This window comes from Thunnus maccoyii, chromosome 22 (genome assembly GCF_910596095.1).
Source record: "Thunnus maccoyii chromosome 22, fThuMac1.1, whole genome shotgun sequence".
In the NCBI taxonomy this organism is placed as follows: Eukaryota; Metazoa; Chordata; class Actinopteri; order Scombriformes; family Scombridae; genus Thunnus; species Thunnus maccoyii.
The window spans coordinates 10054074-10076141 of record NC_056554.1 but is presented as its reverse complement, the minus strand read 5'-3'; the positions used below and the strand labels follow the sequence as shown (position 1 = coordinate 10076141).

At 39.2% G+C, this 22068-nt stretch overlaps 1 long non-coding RNA gene across 3 annotated transcripts in view; it reads right to left on the bottom strand.

Annotated features, from left to right (window-relative positions):
* The window catches only part of LOC121888890, a 70419-nt gene that overhangs the window by 39319 nt on the left and 9032 nt on the right, over positions 1-22068 (bottom strand). The window contains exon 4 of one of the 3 annotated variants that reach the window (XR_006093374.1): positions 7949-8166. The exons of the other annotated variants lie outside the window; for them this stretch is intronic. This is a non-coding gene — a long non-coding RNA (uncharacterized LOC121888890). Of the gene's footprint in view, positions 1-7948; positions 8167-22068 lie in introns of those variants that run through there. 3 annotated transcript variants of the gene reach the window in all.

Sequence of the window (22068 nt, the reverse complement as noted above, 5' to 3'; positions counted from 1 at the left end):
TTTTAATGTTTTTCTTATGTGTACAGCACCTTGAGTTACAACTACTGTATGAAAAGTGCTATACAAATAAATAAATTTAACCTTACATAAAAACAAACATCTTGAAAACACTTGCGATGTCCATGACTAATGGTAACCAGGCGAGGTACACATTAAAAGCCCAAACATAGAATGCAAGGTCCAGCCATATACTAAGTTTTCACCTAGTCTTGTTTAAGAACTGAGATCTTGTATTTTGCCAAGGCATCGATGTATTGCAGACATTTATCTTTGTTCTTCCATTTCATTAGGACTAGTGCAGTGCCCTTTCAAAACGTGCCTTTTTGGAACACGCCGATTGCTTGGCCTCTGGACGCAACTTCAATGCACAGAAAAATGAATACAGTTGATATGAGGTATGAATGAGTAAATACACCAACAACATGAAAGAAACTAATATTCTGTTATACACAGATGAAATGAAAGGCTAAGTACTCTAATAGTAATTACATGTTCTTTTCTCATTTGAAGTAAAATAAGGGATGCATTTTAAAATAAAATAATGTGCATCCTAAAATAAAATGGATTGATCATAGTGGGCTCTTAGATCATTTCTATTTTCTGTGAGTTCGGTTTTGAGTGGGTATGTTTGCTCCAAAGATTTGTGCTTTGTAGTGGTGCTTCACATTCACCACGGTCTTGGAACATATGAGACAAACTGGTTTTGAACAGCCCATGGAAGTATTTGCTCCGTTTTATGTACGTAACTACAGTCATTGTGTATTGGGCTGTGAGCGCTTCCAAAACCTGGGTGACCTATGCAAAACAATGTATGTAAAACACTCGCTGCTTATCTGCTAAATGTGCTGCTAACGCTAGGCTTTCTGTCTAGACACAGGGTAAGAGTATCCATTCTTGATTAAAAGCTCTGTTTTCACCGTCTACTTTTCTCTTTTTAGAGCACTTTTCTCTGACTCGTGACATGCCTCGTCTCTGCTCTCTCCCTGACATGCTCGAGTCGAGAGATTCCTTCCTTTAGTAGATAGATTAGCCTTTGAAAACCATTGGGAGCTGCTTTTATGAAATTGTTGCAGAAACCCTACTCCTCATACACTTTTCTTCAGTGACAGAAAAGAAAATCCCAAAGATTAAATTATCACAGGACAACAAAACTCAATTTAAAGAGATACTGCCTTGTGCACACAATACATCTGTGTATATTAAATACACATCCATACAGGGGCGCCAGATTCATTTCAGAAATGCGGGGGCTAAAAAGTTTTTGTGTGTGTGTGTGTGTGTTAGTGTGCGTGTGTACGTGTAGCTGTATAAAGACCTGAGACTCACTTTTTTTTGCGGAGTGACTATACCTATGTAGCTTGATTGCACCGCAGGGTCGTGGAATAATTCCAAACACAAAGCAGCTAACTGGTGCTTGTGGGATTAGATACAAGCTTTTTCATTCAATTACCCAAAACTATGAGTTTACAGTAACACTTCTGCGGCTGAGTAACAGCAAGCAGGCAAGAGAAATGTTAATGTTTTCCTTGTGTGGTAAGCAGCCATGCCCCAAATCCATATTTAACGATAAATCAGAAGAAAAAAAAAAAACATGGCTTTCCTACCGCTTCACCTTTGCAAATTATCAACATACAATGCTGTTGTGAAAGTGTCATTCATAGCCTACAACAGCTTTAATAAACTTTGGGAGCATTGCAATTGCCTTTACTCAAAAAGGAAATGCTTTGGACCTGTCATTTCAATGCGATATCTTGAATCGCCATTTCACGTGAACTTTCACATGAACAAGTACCAAAGTCACATGAATGTAACATACACTGTATGCATTTGATTTGTTTGACAACGTCCTCTTTGATTGGATTAAAATGTAAATATTTACATTTGCCTGCTTTATTTTAGGTAATGTCTTAGAGTGGACGGGAATGCTAGAATAATTGTAATTGTTTTTATTTAATGCATCTGCCAAGTCACAAAATGTTGACACAGAAAGGCCAAAGCAAACATGAGACACAATGTGTTTACTGTATTAATATTTCACTGAAACCACCATCTTACCGAGGTTACCCTAACCTTAACAAAAGTGCTTTTGTCACTTTACCTAACCACACATGGGAGTCAGGATGTGTGTGTGCAGTATATAAATGTAGCACTTCCCACATTAGAAAAAAAACAAAAACTTTGCCAGGGCACATAATGTAGGCAGCAGTTATGTTTCCGCTCAAAATATTTAGCAAAACAAATTATTAGTATATAAACATCATTTCTAGGACACAGGGTTAAAAGTTGAAACTGTCAGAAGACTGCAAAACCTGTTTACATAGGCATTGTGAAAATGTATCCATTTGTATACTAAGAGTCTACATGACAAGTGTGTACATATACATGCTGTATATAAACAAACTCACATTTCCCAGTGTCTCCATCATCACACTGGACATCAGCAGTAGCGCCAGATTCCTCCCACTCCCGCAAATATATGTGTAACATTAACGTAAACATTAACAGCTAACCCGCTAGCTAACATTAGCTAACAATTAACATTATGTGAAAAGCACAAACAGCTAAACACTGTACATTTTAAGTACATGCTGTGTTTTAAAGTTTACCAGGTTGCTGCGCAGTGTTAGCTAACTACGAACGTACAGAGAGTTGATAACTTGCTGTGAGATCTGACAGGTTGCTACTTTTTTAGCGCTATATACCGTTAAAACACACACACACACATATATTTCTCTATAAGCAGACACAGCCACTTCTCGGTTAAGACAGATCAGGAGAGTCTGTTGGCTGTTACATGACTCGCAGTCATCATCCTAGTCTCTCCTTGAGAAGTTTCTCATCAGTGAGTTTAATGTTAAATGTTTTAAGTCATTTTTGTGACTGCTCTAATGATTACAGACTCAAATGCTAATAGTTGTGTGGGTAGCCCATTTATAGACCATATTTTGTCTTTATTATTTTAACAATTAATATAATAAATTGTTCCATTTAAAAAAAAAAAAAAAAAAAAGACAGCATTTTGCAAACAAGTGAAACATTCAGTGTCAGTTTTAATAAACTCTGTTTTTCAATACACTGACTCCTAATTGTTGTATGCTGTTTTGTCTTCATACAATGTAATTATCACTTATTGTTATTGCACCATTGGTTTTGGCCTTGGTGCCCTACATTTTGGCCATGATGTCCCAATAAATTTGTTTTTATCAAAGGCCTTGCCCTTTGCCCTAAAAATGACCTGGTATCACAAACATATTAATGCTCAAAAGCAAACAAGCTAGCAATTTTGAGGTTGTGCTCTTAATTTTTGTTGACATTTTTGCCCAATACGCCCATACTGTATGTAGTAACCATACAATCCAGTAATAAGCATGTACAGTATCATTTTCCATTGACTCTATGTAGGTCCTGTGTTTTTTGAATTTCCGTGAATTCCATGAATTTGAGTCTCAAATCAAGGTCCAGATTCTTTGAGATTATCTTCTTTTAAAATCTATTTTCATGAAAGTCCCATTTCTATTTGTGTCTCTCTTTGTAACAATGAATTTGTTTATATGACTGAAATACCTTTTTAAATGTCGGCATATTCAAATTATAAACTGAAACGTGTCTATAGTTATTATTTGAAAATGGCTCATAGCCATCATGCTCACTAATCTGTTCATGACTGTGCATTGCTGGTTTTAAAGAAGCCTCTGAAAGAACACTTAAGCAGTGGTATGACAAAGTAATATTTCAGTTTTTCAAAATTGCTGTGCATCCTCAGTTATTTGTGACAATTTTGCCTGCAAAAGATGTCTTCTATTCAAGGACCAAATGTTCCCTGTGTTGGAAGATGACCTCTCGACAGACGAGCAATCACAGTCGTCAGCATTCGTAAGCCCAGTGCTTGGCTGAGCTTGCAGACAGAACCAACAGGTTTTCACTCAGTTTGATAAGACAGTAATACAGAGGAAATAACCTTGCCAGGTTACGCCTCTACACTATCATTGATCCTCCACAACTGCAAATAAGGAAAATGGAGACAACAGGATAGAAACGGGACATTTTCCATCTCTTGTGTCCTTTTAATGGAGAAATAGTACTTTTCCCTCTTTGTTGTCCTCAGGGGAGTGCTTTTCTCCTGCTTTTACAATTTAATAACTACCTCTATTCCTTATCGAAAAGGATTCTTTTTAGAGGTTGCTTGTCAGATAAAGACTGGGGTTGTCACAGAACTTCTCTTGCTGCTGCAAGACAAAGTCTGTTTACTTTTTCAGTCATCTCTCTTCTCTGTCAGGGAAAGCAAATGCAAACGCTCTCTATAGAAACCCCCTGGGTATTTTCTTTCCTCATCTCCTTACCCCATTTACTCTCTTTTTCTCTTTCATCCACTTTGGGTTGTTAAGTGCTCATTGATATTCCGTTGGTCAACATGAGGACCAATAGACCTTTTTCCCATCAGGACTGGGGAGTGGCCACTTGCAGATTACTCCTGACACTGGCTGATGATAATTTAACAAAGCATGGCACTGATGAAAAGGCTTATGAGTTGGGATGAGTTTTTCCCCTCCTCTCGCATCATCTTCAACACTAATTGCTTTTGACATCTTGGTTGTTTATTGTGCAAGTGTCATGGCAGCTTGATATCATTTCAAACACCCTTTGCCTCTCAATTATTACAGAGATCTTCTTTTAGATTGACATTTATTAAAATGTAGTGTTAGCATAAATCTGTGTTTGTTAAAAACAACGGTGAATGGTGAAAATTAAAAGGGGCACGCCACCAATTTTACACCTCAATTTCAATTTACTCATGACAAAGTATTTTTCAGCCTGTGAAAACATCTGTGTAATGTCTTCTGTGGCTCAGTAGCAACCTTTCTTGAGTCTGAAAAAATAACCCTGGTGATGTCCTCAGGGTTATCTTGCTTGGCTTGGGCACGACAAATTTTTAGTAGACAACCTCAGTTATGAACTGGGTTATGTAGTTTGAAAAATCTGTGCATTATAATTGCATTATGGGAAATGTAGGATCAAATGTTTTGCAGGCTTGACCTACACTTGAGGTTTTAAATCAGGATATCTCGGCTTCTGATACTTTGATGTTGAAGCTTCTTCTTATAATCTGTATATTTTAAGTCCACCACCTTTATGGAGACCCAATACAAAATTGCTGGAGAGGCCTTTTAATATGACAATTAGCATTTGATAATACACCGTTACAGCACCAGATTGAATGACTGGCAACTCTCAAATATGATCAAGTCCACAGCTTTTACAGTTCCACCAGAATGCGTTTTCCAATCTACCTCCACATCTGTACAGTCTTATTTTGCAGAGATGCAAGGAGCTACGCATTAGATGTTGCTGACCTGAATCTCAACAGCAAATCTACTTTTGAAATAGCAGCAACTGTTTAAGTTATAGAGTACACTTTGTCCCAGTTTGCAGAACGCTGCTGAAAAGCTACAGTATCTTAAAATACAGAAAAAAAAATACTGGTAATGTCTGGGCAATCCCCAACCTCCTCACCTCCTCTGTCAATCAATAGTCTCTTTCATCGGCAGGGGTTGAGCTATCATTAATAATAGCTGACACGCTCCTATAGTGGTAATAAACTGGGGGAATCTGGTATGTAATGGTACAGTAATGGCACCTGGGCAGGGTGTTACGCACTCGACAGCTGCTGATGGATAAACCCTAGGTAAATGGATTTGGGCTCATCCAGGGGAGAGGAGCTGCTGTTTTTGGACTGACTCTGCTTCTGTGAGCTGTAGTGGGTGAAAAGGGTTGGTACAATTGCTGTAGAATGGACGGGAGTACATGGAAGTGAGCTTTTAAAATTGGACAGTTGGGCGTCAGTGGGTGCCATGGATGGACATGTAGATTTGACTTCAGCCGCATTGCAAAGAGACGTGAGTGAGTGTAAGTGGGGATGAATGAGAACACACTGGATGAGTGTTAACTGGGGCATGTTAAGACAATTGTCATTCCCCCCTCCCTGTTGACACCATGAAGAATGATTTGCTGGTTGACGTGCCAATTTTATCTCCTCAAAACATAGACAAATGTGGACCCGAGGAGTGTTAAAAAGAACCAAACTTCTATCATTTCAGCAGCCTGAAGAATATAGAATTATATGATTGATTTTTAGAGATGACGAGTTGTCACTTTAGACAGTGGGAATAGGAGGAGAGAAAAAGTTGAGCAAAAGATGAGAGGTATTTTTACTCCTCTAACTGACAAGCTTGAAATATGGTCTATTCTGGTTAACCAAAAGGAACACATACATTTCTACATTAGAAAGAATTCCCATTATTTCTCTCTGAGCCATGAAAATCAATTCTAAAATGATTGCTTTCAGTGACGATGGGGAGAGGGGAGAGAAAATACTTGATGTGCCTTTGGCTGGTCCAATAGATAGAAATAGAGGTTGTTTTTTCCTATTCTATTTTCCCACGAGAAACAGCTGAGATGGGGAGTGTCTTAACTATTTCAGTTGTTCTTTCTTCATTTTCTTGTCATCTTTCAATGCAGCTCTTTGTTTATTTCTCAACACAAGGACCCAAATCTTAGAGAATTACATGATTTCTCTGCATCTCCAAATCCAGGGTTTGTTCCGTTGGCATAAACCTTTTATCACATTATGTTGTTTTTGTAGCAAAACAACAAAAACAGATTCTCTTAATTCATTGGCAATGCTCATCAGCTTGTTTTGCACTGTGCTGTCTCTCCCATTTAATGAAGCATTTAGAAACAGATTAGAAAAGAGCTCATCAAGTGTCAAATTAACAGATTAAGTAACTTCTTAACCATGATAGAAAATAAGAAATTTTAACTCTCAATTGTGTTGCTTCTTACCCCTAACCTACCTTAACATTCACGTTCTAAGTGTATAAAAGCAATCCCTGAATGCACCTTGATTATGTTCCTTGAGTCAACAAGCATAATTTAGAGCCAATGACACAATCTAATTGCAAGATATTGCCCTTCCTGAGCAGCTCAGTCAGAAACAAATGTCAGTGTGGTATGAAAGCTACTACATGTGGCCATGTATGTGTGCCATGTTCTGACCCTTGTCTACTAACTCCAAATGGCCTTGTTGTGATTCATCTTAACCCTTATCCGCTACAGTGCACCAAGTCAAGTGCTTTCTCTGAGGGCAGAATCACTAACCCTTCTAAAGGCCACTTTCAGGCAAAAGAGACAAGAGACCATCAATTCACTTAACTGCATGCTTATTTCATGAGTAAAGGATAGCGTTTCTAGGCTTGGTCCTGCATGTAAAGTGACCCTGCCCTGTACTGTAGAGGCAAGCTGTGTCTAAAATAAGCAATGGCGGAATTGCCCTCAGAACGCCACAGGAGACCTGAGTCCCCTTGGTGATCTCTTCACATTGATACTCTTCTTACAATAGAGAGGCTTTCAAAAAGGTAAGACTGAGTTCACTGAGGGAGATGTGTAGAGGGTAATGGACTGGCTGTCTGCTCTCTGTATTCGTCCGCCTTTGTATGCTGAGTATCTCAGCTCAGTATCGCAGGAATTATGTTCACATTGAAGAATTCAAGAATTACGTTCAATGCCAATCTTCAGTGCCAATGCTAGGAGAAGTGTGCCCTTTTTTAAAATTGAGGCAGATTGTAAGGATGTGGAGTGCATGGTGGTTTATAGGTATGAAGCCAGCCTGACTTTCATACAGGAGACCAGAGTTCACACCTCATTGAAGACCTGCAACCAGTTTTCACCTTTTTATTAACTGTAACCATGACTAACCCCAACCCCAACCATACCTTAACCATAGTTTATTTGTCATATCCCCAATCTGTCCCTAACCTTAACCATACTGTTGTTACCAAGCCATGCACAGATATAAAGTGAGAATTTTAAAAACATTGGCATTGGATGTAAAAAAAAAAAAAAGACTAAGAATGTAATCTCTGGACTTGCAGAGATTATTAATGTTCTTGTATGGAGACAGGATTAAGTTTATTTGAGATATTTTCGCGTTTTCACACATCTATATATGTGCAAGGAGAAGGAGGTGGTGGCAGTGCATTAAAATGCTTAAGCCACATCTGTTGTAGTGGGCCTGGCCCGATAGCTTATGCTGAATATGCTCATCTGTTAAAGTGGTGACAACTGACACCCTCAAGGAGCCACCAATGGGACAGCAAAATAAACAGGGTCCTGCCAACGGATAGAGAAAGAAAAGCAGTCAAAAACAGATATATAAACTCTTCACCTGTGCATTCCTAAAATACACCTGACATACACTATTGTTTGAGAAAGGAAGAAATTTTGTTTATTTGTGCAGCATATGGAGGCCATGGTGCTCATGGACAAGGAAATGTAAAGAAACACAGTTGAAGAGAAGGCAGTTGAACCCACAAACCTGTTTACTCACACATGCATGCACACATACATCAAACATGCATACACTCTGCCACTCTTTCCAAGGTTTTTCTTACAGACTCCAATGCTCAGTGACCTGTCCAAACTGACCCCACATCTCCAATTTGACTCATCCATGGGTGTATTAAACATAAATGAGATGGGCTCAATATCTCACTCATGGCTTCTTTGACACTTAGTCACTTCACTACAATCTGCCTTTCTTAGCCTCCTTAGCCTACTTCAGCCCCGCTTCAGCTTTTTCATTCTTTTCAAAGATTATTCAAGGTTATTACTTTCTGCAAAAGGCCACTTAGGATGCACAGTGGAAATATGTTGACTCTCTTCGATTTTTTGAAGTGGGTTTAAGTGTATTTGTAATTCACTGGTGGCATGGCATGGCATATGAAGCTGCAGTGTGGCTTTCAATGGACCTGAGGGGAACACATTTATAAACTGAATCCTGAACCAGTGGGAATGGGAAGTATTTGCCTTCGAAAGCATTAAAGTGGAGGGAACACCATTTGTGGTACTATATTATACATTAAAAATTGAGATGGGGTTACTTTGCTCTGCTACTGACCTCTATCAATATTTGATCATAGTGAACAGCAACTAGTAAACAATAGAGAGAGAAGGTGACTGAAGTGAAAGGTGAAGGGCAGGGCACATGCATGAAGCTCAAAGAACTGCACCCTTGGAAAATGTTTGTGTTATAGAAACTCCACTGCATGCCAATCAAATGTGATCCACCATTTGAAAGTTTAGAGCTCAGAAAGTACTGGTTGCTACGAAATAAAAATGAGGGGGGCGCCGAAAAGAAAAGCTTCCCCGATAACTCATCTATCCATAAGTCAAATCAATCAGACATATGTCACACTCTTCTTTGTGGTCCTTGTAAGAAGAATCACAAAAGATGTTGGACATGTTTTCAACTCAGAGAGATGTGCAGTTTGCTTGTTGCTTGAGAGCTTTAAAAACAGCTATTGAAGGCATCATTCCGGAGGAGAGTACAGTGCCTCAAGGCTGCTCTGACCCATGACCTGAGTATAATTGATGATCTCACAATTTTTCATGAGCAAATGCAGAAGCCATTTGCTTGAATGCATGAAACTGCTCAGGCTTACAGTATAGTTAGTTGTAGTTACTTGCAGTTTATTTCATCCACATGTCAAAAAGACGCATCATTACAGGCATGACTCTTAAGGGCAACATACACCAACGGCATATGACGCTGGTCAAAGCACCCTATTGTTTTCTATGTAAACCAATACACCGGCGGCAATAAGACATGCATCATCGCGGGCTGACGTGCGTATCGACGTCAAGATTCACAATAGTTTATGTTATAGTATCAATGTGCGTCAACTTTTCTTAAAAGCAACAGTTTTATCACGTTTGCACTCCAGATTAACATATTTTTTACCATAACAGGTTCTTCTGTCTGTACTGTGTCTGTATTGCGCTGCATACGACAGCATGTTTATAAGAATAATCCAATATGTAGACACAGATCAACTGGTGTTTATAGTTTATGACCCTTGAGATCATCTATGGTATATCAGCCCGCCACATACGAACTAACAAACATGTGTTCGCTTCTATATGTATGGTAAAATTAGAGATCATCTCAGTGGCATGTGGAGAGGAAGAGACATAGGAATGGGGGGACAAGTTAATCATCTCAGAGTAGCGTCTCCCATCAACTGGCAGCGACTTTAATCAAATTATGACCTTGTAAAGCATGCACTTGTCATTTGGGACCCTAATCTCTTCGTTAATGACTAATTAGCCCCATCACCTGTTCCTCTAAGCTTCCATTACACCCCCAACACAGCTTTAAGATAATGGAATAAACAAAAGGGGGAAAAAAACAATACTTCCCTTGCCACATGCACAAAAAAGAGAAAAAGTAGACCAGGCAGACATCAATCAAAACCTAGGAGATTGATTAGAGACTGACAAAATAGCGTTTGGATTTTCCCCCCCCTCTCTGACAAGAGACCACTCTTCAGTGCTCTAGAGGACAATAAGGATACACAAATTCATTAGGAGTAATTAACCGAAAATAGCTACTGAACACAGGCGGGAAATAGTGAGAGAATTCAGCACAGAGACACTACCCCAGCATGGGGTTACAGTACACAGACATTAAGGTTGTGGAAATAATCTGGTGGCCTTGTCTCAACAATAACTTCACCTTTCATTGGGACAAAGCCCTTTGGACCGAAAGTTAAAAATGAGTACAGCCCATTTGTTTGTTTTTGTGTTAAGTCTTGTTATGGATTAACTGATTTGCCTCAATCTGAGGCCGCACACGTGCAACATCCTGGCTTTTGCAGGAGGATTTGCAGAAGGGACATGGAGGCTTTTGTTTGTGCCATCCAGCGCCTGTGCAGCTGCACTACTTGGCGGCAGGCACACAAACAGGCGGCTCCCATTCATTAGGCCTTTTTATATCAGAGACACTCTCCTTCTGGGGGCCTGAAGCATCTGCCTCCACATCAGTAAGAGTGAGGGGGGTGGGGGTGGAGACACACTGAGTGGAAGAAGATAGAGATAGAGAGACTATGTGGGGAAACAGAAAAGAGAGAAAACTGACAAATCTGGGAGGGAGATAAGAGGCACAGAGGAGTTACTGAAACAGAAGAGTAGAGTGGCAAACTGTACTGTGGAGTGAGTGTAACAGCAGTAGAAAGGGGCTACTCTGATGCAGCGAACCTAATTAATAAGTTGTCTCTCCTCTTCATCTCTCCTTCCTCATCCTCCAATCACAGGAACATCTGGCTCTAAAGAATAATAAAAAGAGCTCTGGCTGGGCATTCATACGTTTGACACACATATGAGTACACACACCTCTGAGTTATCCAAAGGGACCCATGGGAGCAAGCACACACAGCCGTGCGCAGCTGTAATGCAACATTATTATTTTTAACACACAGCCGTAACGGTTTTTAGTTTTTCTATATCAGTGATGGTGCATTCACAACACAGTGAAAACATTTTGATGCTGTTTTTGGTCAGTATTAATCAAATCACTGTATTCAGTTTGCTCCAAATTTTTATCAGATGCAGAACTCATGAAGTAATGCAACTTCTGCAACTTAAGGAAATAAAAAGTTGCACGCTGTGAATTGAAGCTGTATTATAGCAGATACTGGAGCCTCTGGTTCCTTATCTTATGGTGATGAATGAGGCATGCCACATTGCAAATGAAGATATCCCACAGGCCACCACCACTGCTGTAATGAAGCACTTCAAAATGATATGGCCAACCCCAATAGAGGTTGTGCTAAATTTCATCTCATTGAATTTCATTAAAGTACACGCCAGCAGGTGCAAGGACATTAACTGTCTTTTTTCTGTTTTTGTTCGGTACGTATAAATCATGACACCCAGAGGGTACCTACGGGTTGTCTCAGAGGGCAGAAATAAATAAAACATCAGCTATATCTTCATACAAATCCAATTTGATGAGAAGTAACAGGGGAATGTGTCGTAGAAACAGTTGAACCTGTCAGCTACTCCCCTCAGCATTTGAAATTATGACACAAGTGAGCACAGTGGTAGATAGATCTATGATTTGGGAAGAAGATATTCAAAATGCATGATTGCAAATGTGAGACATGCTAACGGGGTTTTTTTTTTTTTCTAGCATTGCCATTTAATACAATAAACTGGGCGGAGTATTTATCTTTTGTTCAACAGTATGCATCCTTAGCATTGGGTTAACAAGGCTGCCAGAATGCCTGCCAACCATTATCAACACTGTTTTGAAAGATAGTGGGACATTATGGAACTTGGATGGCAAATCAGCTTCATTATATCCACAATCTGTGGAAATTAACATCCACAATTAAACCTTATTTATTGCGGACAATGCACCTCCGGCCAGGTCAGACAACCCATTTGCATGGCATTTAATATAAAGCATCCTCGAATGCAGAGCAGGGACCTGTTATACGTTAAAAACACAGCCTCAAATCTAAATGGAAATCGTGCCGGCCACAGACCCAAGAGGAGGAAAATAACCTTGCTTTGTTGAACCGGGCCCAAAGAATACAGATACATGAAAGAAAAGGGAGGCTGTGGATACACCAAACAAAATGATTACACATTTTAGAGCAATTTCTGGGTCCTGGAGTCATAATCATTTTGTCGATAGCCTTCCAGTGTGCAGGTGCGCTGATACAGATGGTTTTATGAAGATCCATTAAAAATAATTTCGCTCATCGCCAGGCCCAGGAGGGGCCCAACCCAGCAACTGGGAGACAAGCCCAGATGCCTGTTTAGGCTACAACTCTAACCCACCCTGCACTCCTGATGTGGACCACCCTGTCACCATGGGAATGCAGCAAAATAATAAAACCTGTGGAGGTAGAAAGCAAGAGTCTATTTGTCTACACATGCACAAATGTGTGCGCCCAAGCTCATAAACACACACAATGTGTAAACACATATATCTTAAGGGGAGAAGCTTCACTGGAGATAGCAAAAAGCAGCCGTCTGCAACAACTCGTGCAGTTTCTCTTGAGAATGATGGCAGCTATAAGAAAGTTTTGCAGAGGTGCAAATGCTTTCAAAAACACAAGATTTGCTGATTTGATTGTCACTTTTGGCTATTCCAATTAGTAAAATGCTTTTTCACATTATTCCTCATACGCATTGACGTGCGCTGCAGTGAAGCACAGTGCAAAACAAGGCAGCCAGGATGCGAGGAATTTTTTTGACATGGTTGTCCTTGGTGGCAAACATTTGATGTGTTTTGATTAGACTCCGGTGGGGGGGATTATCAAAGGCTAAGAGAAATCAATGTTCTTTTAATAAAGAGGACTTGGGTGGGAGGGAGACAGACAGTTCTGTTCATGACAGGGCCTGTCTCTGCCTTATCTCCTGCCTCTCAGATCCCTAGACAGGCAAATATTTTAACTGTAAACACCCGTGGCTCGACAGCCTGCGTGGGCCTCCTGTCAGGCTTTTTTCCACTTGCTACTTACTCACCTACTCTCTCACATGACCAAAAACGTGTTTGCATGAATACAAAACCTCACATACAAAAATAAACATGCACACACCACTAATATACTGTACAATGCCTGCTACAATTATCCTAAAAAGCTTCATCGGCATACACACTCTTGAGTTCAGAATGGCACTGCATTTACCAAGTGATACCTGCATCCTCCAGCTGCCATCCAAATCCACTGTCATCCAGATTAGCCTGGACAACACCAGATGCCTCAGAGCCGCCAGGAGAAGAGAGGAGCGGTGCGGTGCAGTGAATTCCAGTAATTAATCCCAGATTACATCCTGTGCCTCTCCATCAAGTGAGTTAGCCATAGTGAGCAGAGTGGCTCACTAGGTTCTCAGACATACAGAAATACCAAGACCAATTTGGGCACACATGAGTAGTCTTGGGTTGCAGGGAAGTTTACAAGTAATTGTATTGAAAGTAATGGTTCATGAGAGCACCTCTGTCCAACAAAAAAAGATACTGGAATCTTGGTAAACTTTTTTGAGAGACAATAAATCACATAAAAAAGAGGTGAGGGTTAAGTGTATGCAGAAAATTATAACATTCGGAAGGAAGGAAATGATTATTTTCTTTCTTAGAGTTAAACAAGAAGATCAATATCAATTTCATGTCTCTACACTTTACATAAGGTTAAGACTGTTTCCTTTGAAAGATGTTGTTTTGTTTAGTGTTGTTTTTTGGTGCTGCATGGTGAAGCCAAAGATAATTTTCTACAGTGTGGACAATAAAATTCTATTGTTACAGTTGAAGATGTAAGCAATGAGTGTGAAGAATAAATGTGCATCTTTCATGTCTAAAGAAATGTAGATACTTTGTTTCACAGGGACTCACAACACAAAAGGCTCCCTTTAAAAACGTACTTTTCTCTATAACATTTAGGAAGAGTGCAAGGTTTCGATCCCCAATTGGCTCTTCTTTGGGTGCACAGACATCAGATGGATCTCGTGTTTCCTGGAATGTTTTTCTCTTTGTTGAATTTATTATGTTTTCTTAATTTGTTAATGTGTTTTCTAAAATGTTGTGTTTTCTGAATTTATCCACCTAAGGGCCACCGTAGTTTCCCCCTGCTTCCAATCTTTATGCTAAGCTAGGACAATTGCATCCAAGCTCTGCCTGCATACTTAACATACAGACATGATATTGATCTTTTCATTTCACAAATAAATTGAATACATGTATTTCCTGTTATGTTAAACTATTCAAGAAAGCAACATGCACACTGAACAACTTGATTTGTCAAATGATGAGCACAAAAACAGTCGAAGCATTTGCTTAACTTCGTCAGTGACTGACCTATGACCACTTCACTTTAAACCTTTTTCAGGGACACCTTAATGATTTTGCTCTGAGATGAATGAAGTCACTTCCTATTCACACCATTTATGACATTTATGATAAACTGACACTCTGCTCCATGTATTATCTTACTTTTTAACATTCCCACTGCCACAAAGAAAAAACTCCAGTGATCCATGCTAATCAACGTGCGTCGTGCAAATGACTAGCAAAAGTGTTGTAAAGAACGGGTGAGGATTGTGTTGAGTGTTGAGGATTGACAGTAAAACAATGATTTACATTTGCTGATAACTGCATATGGCACATATAAAGAAAATGTAGGGTCTCAGCTGCAAGGAGAGAGATAAAAGCATCCCTTCAACAGTACGCTGTGTCCCCCGCATACTGAACAGCAGCCTCTTTATCCATCAACTGAGGTTTTTACTCTATCATCAATAAAACTTTGAGGCAATTTGCAGCTGCCTAAAAAAGTTCACGCCACATTTTCATCGTCTGTGAAGGTAGATTTATTTGGAAAAACTAATAGAGCTGGTGTGCTCTGGAATGCTCATATTTTGTCTGACCTTTCCAGCTCAATTCCTTTTCTGTGGCTATCAAGTCTAAATTAAATAAATGAACTACATTATACGTTAAAAGGCATTTCAATTAAAAATGGTGATCCCTTTGATGCTGAGGCCTGCGTGGTTGATGTGCTTGAGAAGCCACAACGCCCCCCAAAGAGGCCTTGAGAGCCTGTTTACTTCAGATTAGGCCCACAGTCATTTCTCACTGGGGAGGGAAAATGGATCTTGCTTTCTTTGTCGGTCTTTGGAATAAACAGGACTTGTTTTCCGAATTTTCCACTATATTTTTCTTCGTAAGGCTCCATCTTACAAAAAAAAAAAAGAGCAATTAAACAAAACTAATGAGGAAGTGCTTCTTGGATCTGACAGCGACAAAACAGGTGCTCCTGATGCACAATTAGGTAAACAGTGTTCACAAAAAAGGGGAATGAATCCCAACAAAAGTCAAGGCGCACTTCTTAGTCAAGGTACAAAAGTTGAAAAGTCTTTCTGATAGTTTACATTATAAAAACAAGACCAACTGCATACTCCTCAGGGTCAAACAATCGCACACTCAACTCAGACAAGTAAATTAAGTACAAGCTTCAATCACACACGTGAGAATTTTTTTACATTCTCCCACGTGTCGACCGACATGTGACCTATTCATTTTGTTGCCGGAGAAAATATGTGAATGCAAATGTGAATTTGTTGCACTGTCTCCTCTTTTTCTTTCTCTGATTTCTGATATGAAAAGCATCAGTAAGTCATCTGCACAGCCCTATGCCCCCGCCCTCCCTGAAGACAAGCCAAGAGCCCTTAAATTAAGTCAATCATTTAGTCGTAACAAATTAATTAAAAGAATAATTAAATCATTAACACATTAAATACGGCAATTAGAAATCTTGTCCTACATGAGTGAATTTGAGTGAATTTAATGGGGGAAGCAAATGGAGCAATGGGGTGTGCCAAAACATAATTTTTATTTAATGCTTTTTTTTTTTTTTACAATAACATGCACTTTGAGGTAACCCTCCACTAAAGAAATGGTTGAATAATGTCATCTCCTAATGATACTATAAAAATATTAAAAAGAGAATTTAAAGAATTACAACTTTAGAATTCTCAGAAGTAATAATGTAGACTGGACTTTATGGGCTTAAGCATATTTATATCATGTATATAGCTTTTATAATAACTGGGCACAACACAGCTGGCCTCTATAATGGCTCCAGCCCCTCCCCTCCTTGTTGCCTAGTAACTGCAGCATTCCCTAACGGAGGCAGAATGAGGGGGGAGAAGGGGGTCAGGAGGGCAGGAATGAAAAAGGCTTTTCTGCCCAAACTGCCTGTTGGCTTATGGAGCTCCACGGGAAGGATGGCTCGGCCAGAGCAGTGTCCTCTGATAGCAAGCCAAGTCATAAGCAATGTTGTGGAGCTGGTTAATTCCATACTGTAATACCCTCCATACATCCCCTGTCAACAGACATGATCTTTAAGTTCCCAACCTGCTGATGAGAGCACATTTAAGTAATATTGCAATGTACTGCCGGACAAATCCGGTTACAGGGACACGAGTGATGGGATGAATTTGAGATGATGAAGATGAAAGGGATCAATGGAGCCCCGTCGTAGTTCAGGCAAGCATGGAAGTTTTATAGTCACGTGTTCCATATACTGTTAAATCATATATGACCATGACCTATCTCGCACAACCAACCCTATAAACAATTTGGCACTCTTTCTATATGCAAAATGCAAACTCAAATGCTCAGCACTGCATCCTTCCTGCATCAGCATTTAGATTTATGTTTAGTTCAAATGTTTCTATGTTTTCATGTACATTCAAATGTTGTGCATCTCAGGCTCTGTCGGGGAGTACAAGAGCTCAGGAACAGCCTGTATTAATCTTGTTCATATTTGTCTATGAGCAGAGGCACACCACCAAACCTAAAATGCATATTATTGCTGAAAATAGTTAAATCTTAGCAGATGCACACATTATTTTTGCACAATGTACGGTGAGCTAGCCAGCATTCCAATATGAGTCGCATAAAAAGGAGGTATTCACAACCCACTGAATCCATTTAAGTTCAGCATCTAGGAGATGAACACGGTAGCAAAGTTAGAAGGTTCTACTCCTGTTCATGGAAGTAGAATTACAATTTGTGATCATCATTCTTCTTCTAAACTGGGCTTGAATTCTATTGAGCAAAGGCCAATGCTTGCATCCCATACCCTGATGTCGACACTACACACGAAAGGTAGTATTTGAACTGTTGAGGGTTTGCTACAAGAGATTATCAAACCCTGACATATAGTGTTGTGTCCAGTAAACTGGATCCTCGGTAAAGAATGTGTGCTGTTATAAATATCATTGCCTCTATTCCCTACTGAAAAACATTCACCGTCCACGCTGCTTGGACATGCAATACAGACAAAAGAATGAATAAAAGGTACAGTAATCGGGATATATTGATCAAGGGAGCGAAGGTGACAAAATTTCTGCTAAACTGGAGCACACGTTGGAAAATAGGACCAGTGACGTATCTTGACATGGTGGCGCATGTCAACTGGCAATGACGCATGTCTTCATGCCGTCAGTGTTGGCTTACTTAACAAACAATGGAAGTGGGTGCTTAGATCAGTTTTATGCTGCTGGTTTTTCTGCCATTTAATTAGTTACTATGCCAATCCTCAGTGGATAAACAACTGGCCAATCCTTAACCCTGACCACACTTATTGTTGCCAACTTTGCAACCTTAGATAACTCCAAAGGAACCCTGTGTGTTTTCGGCCAACATGTCACACAAACACACACATACAAGATGTGTATGCTTAAAGGTGCAGTGTGTAGAATTTAATTTATTTCAATTAATTAATTTAATTAATTTTTAATTGGTGTATAATCACCTGAAACTAAAAAATGTTGTGTTTTCACTACCTTAGAATGAGCCTTTTATATCTACATAGGGAGCGGGTCCTCTTAAACAGAACCCACCATGTTGCATTGCCATGTTTCTACAGTAGCCCAGAACGGACAAACCAAACACTGGCTCTAGAGATTGCGAATCATGCAACACAAATGCTAATGGTGCAGATATATGTCTTTATGTTTGTGCTTGTAAAACATGAAATGAAAAATATGGGGACAAACACATGAAAATGTTATTCTACAACTCCACTAGTTGTAAGAAACTCCACAGTTCACCGGAAATGACAATGAACATGTTGCCACCCATTTCTTTAAGCCACCCATCGCAATGATAAGCTGACAGCTAGAGCTTCAACATTGGGGAAAGCAGGCAGGCGACTGGCTGTTAGTTCAATTTCTATCATAGTTTCCAGGTTAAGGCCACACTGTGCTGGAGTGAAATTGACCAATTATAGTTGCCCGTTTATCTTTGCTGGAAGATGCATAGTAGCCAGTTCAACACATTCATTTACAAAGACATGCTCTTCATGGTTATTTAATACACCATTGATGGAATAATGAGTTCTGGGGGGAATGCTGGTGTGTTAGTGGATATGTTACACAGGTAGTGATTGCACACTAATGTGTGCATGCGTGACAGAGAGAGAGAGAAAGTTGAAAGTCAGACACAAAAATATTGATAGACACACAAGGGCTCGCCATTATCTTATTAAATCCATTAAGCAACATTTTAACTTTCCTCAAGGATTTGAAGCCACAGAAGCAGCACCAACAGATCTTTCTCTAAAAGTACAAGTGGAAATCAGGTAATTTTCTGTGCTACAGTTGACACTTACAGACTGCTTTAACATCCCTGTGTGCAGCAATAGTCAGATAGCGATCACAGGGCTTTACAAGAAATCCTAATGCAAACAACTTGACAACGGCTGTGTTAGAAAGTTTGGCACGAGAGAGGAGATAGAAAATTTGTTCACTCTTGAAAATTGCTGCAGAGAAAAATCTCCAAACATAATCACATTCCAAAGAAAAGTGTCTCTGACAGGGCACGCGCCGCCTTTCACTGGCATTATTGTAAGCCTGAGGTTTTATATTCTGTGAGTCAAGCTCAACCTTGCATTATGATATGTAAAAAGCTCTGTGTGCAACAGGGAAGAGGAGCTAGATATAGTAGTAGTGGCTATATGCACCGACTCCGGCAATGCTGTCACCTCGACAGCAAGGCAACATAACCATTGTGCACTCAATACCATCAATGGTCTATTTGTGTATACATATTGGAGTAGAATGGGAATCGATCCTCTCTAGTATAAATATTTTTAGAAAGCCATCGATTGTATTGGCCGCTATGTTCTGGGAAGCATTACCAGACGAATGTGACAGTGTTTGTGTTTATACATTAGAGAAAATATACAAATATCTGAGAGTCAGACTGCATTATAGGTGAGACACAGCTTTCTTTTCAGTATGATAATGCCTGCTCCAGAGAGCGGGTTTAACAAACTATGAACTTCACTAACCAAGAGATGGGAAACTCAAAAAGACTTTTTGGTTTGATCATCAATGGAGCTATAATATTGGAATCCACTATGGCAATGGGTAAATAAAAGGCAGAGCCCCCATTTTAATCCAGTGGAGTTAGAAATATTAATGCGTTTGTATGCAAACTACGCGCATTTATCTTTATCTAAAACACAGCAGCAGCAGCAGCAGCAATAAAGCCTCAGTTGGAGTGGAGAGAAGAGTCAATAAGTTAACACTATTAACTTTTATTTAGCATAGTCCACTCATTCATCATTAACTTGAATTTCCTTCATAGATGAGAAAGTGGTGGAATCTTACTGTATATTATACAATAAATACAAAATAAAATACAATTTTACATATAAACCTTTCATGGTAACCTCATAGTCCGATTCAGTAATAATGATTTTAGTGAAAAGGCGTCTATAGTTTAAATTGAGTGTGCATTTTTAGATACCCATTTTACATAGATATAAATGACTCAACAGCATTCAAATTTTAACAGTCACTGAAATGCTGGTTAAGACTATACAAGCAATATATTTATAAAAAACTTTTCAACTATATTTAGACCAGTTTTAAAATCTTCTAGTCTTTTCAGCTGCAACACAATCATGCTCAGTCAGAAATAATCACATAATCTCCAATATATAATAAGATAACTGTGATAGGAACGTTCCATTAGCGCAACCAATCATATCAAGAGAAATAGAAATATGACATGGTTATTAACTGATCAGTGTCTTGCAGTATGTGCCTAAAGCTTCATACAGATTTTTTTAAAATCTAAACTGAGATTATCCTGCTACAGTGATAGATCACAATGTTATTTAATATTAAAAAAAAAACTTACACTTGCAAGAAAAGGACAATGCCTAGATTTCATTCTGAGCTGAGGCTGAATCCACAATGTTGTAATAGCCTATTTGAATGTAAGGGCAGAGAAATGACTGATTACGCATAAAAGCGGCAAGGTTGGTAAAGATAGTCCTAATGCATTTTGATATATGCTGTGATACCAACTGTATCAATGAGGAAATGAAACTGTGTGTCTGACAGCTCCTTCAGGCTCTGCAGGAGGGTGGTACGGCTAGGAGCTCAAGGTTTGTTGAAGAAAATCTGCCAGTGAGCAGGTTTGGTTCAAAGCATTAGTTACCACAGTGACTGACCCAGTATTAAAGTGATCTCTCCATATTTGCGGAACAGAAAACCCAGAGTTTCCGTCATCTAAGGGTTAGAAAAAGTTTTCACTTTTCACCTGCTTTCTGGAATGGACTTCTCGTTGAATTAAATGAGTGCTTGCTACATCAAATACTGTTAAAGCTAAATACTGTCTGTTTTGAGATGCCTCCTGTGCATGCATTCTCATCAATATTTTAAAAATCTAACTGCTCCTGAACCCTAAAGTCACTTGTTCCTCTCTTATTAGCAGTGCAGTGGTGCTCGCTATTGTCTCTTAACTGCTTTTTGTCTCAAAGGATGAAGCCCACTGGTCCTATAGGTGGTGTCACAGCAACAAGCCAAATCAAAAAGCCAGCACACACTATGTCCATTTAAAAGAAAAAAAACGTATACACACTATAAGGGCTGGCCAACACTGGAAATAGACAAAAACAGCAGGTTTAAAGAATCTTTCTTACATTCATGTGCACACAAATGAGAATGCACACATAAAGCATCAACAACACCCTCCAGGTTTTCTAAATAGTACAAATGGATGCTTTGAGAAATTGATCTCTCTGTGTGGTTAATCTATTGTTGCCTTCTTAATGAAACTATTGCAAATTAGCACTCCCCAACATTAAAAATGCTTAAATAATGGATTCACTTCTGGAATTTACCAAAGAGGCAATGCTCAGGTTCTAATTGCACAGATTTAACTGATAGCATAGCATGTGTTGTGTGTAATCTTTCTGGAAAATTGCTGGGTGCCGATTTAGCAGATATCCTAGGAGATATGCACCGCCACGGCTAATCGTACTGCAGGCAAGTTTTGTGCCTAAAATCAAAGTGGTTCATATTGAATGAAACATCAAAGTATTTACTTAAAAAAAAAACACAAGATAGTTCTTTTTTATCACAAGAACTCTTATGTAAAGCTAATGTGCCAAGTGGTAATACAAAAGAAAAAATAAATCATTTTGTAAGACAGAATGCATATATCTCACAAATGAAGGACTTAAGACTTTCATTAACAGCCACAGTTATGCATTTATAAACTAGAAACACTAAAAACCAAGCATATAGTTCAATGTAATACAGAACAATGGCTCTAACACATAAATATTACAGTGTTTTGTCCTGGCTTTAAACCGTTTATGGCGGCACACTGAAATTCATTGTCTGATTATGCCTCAATGACTAGAAGCC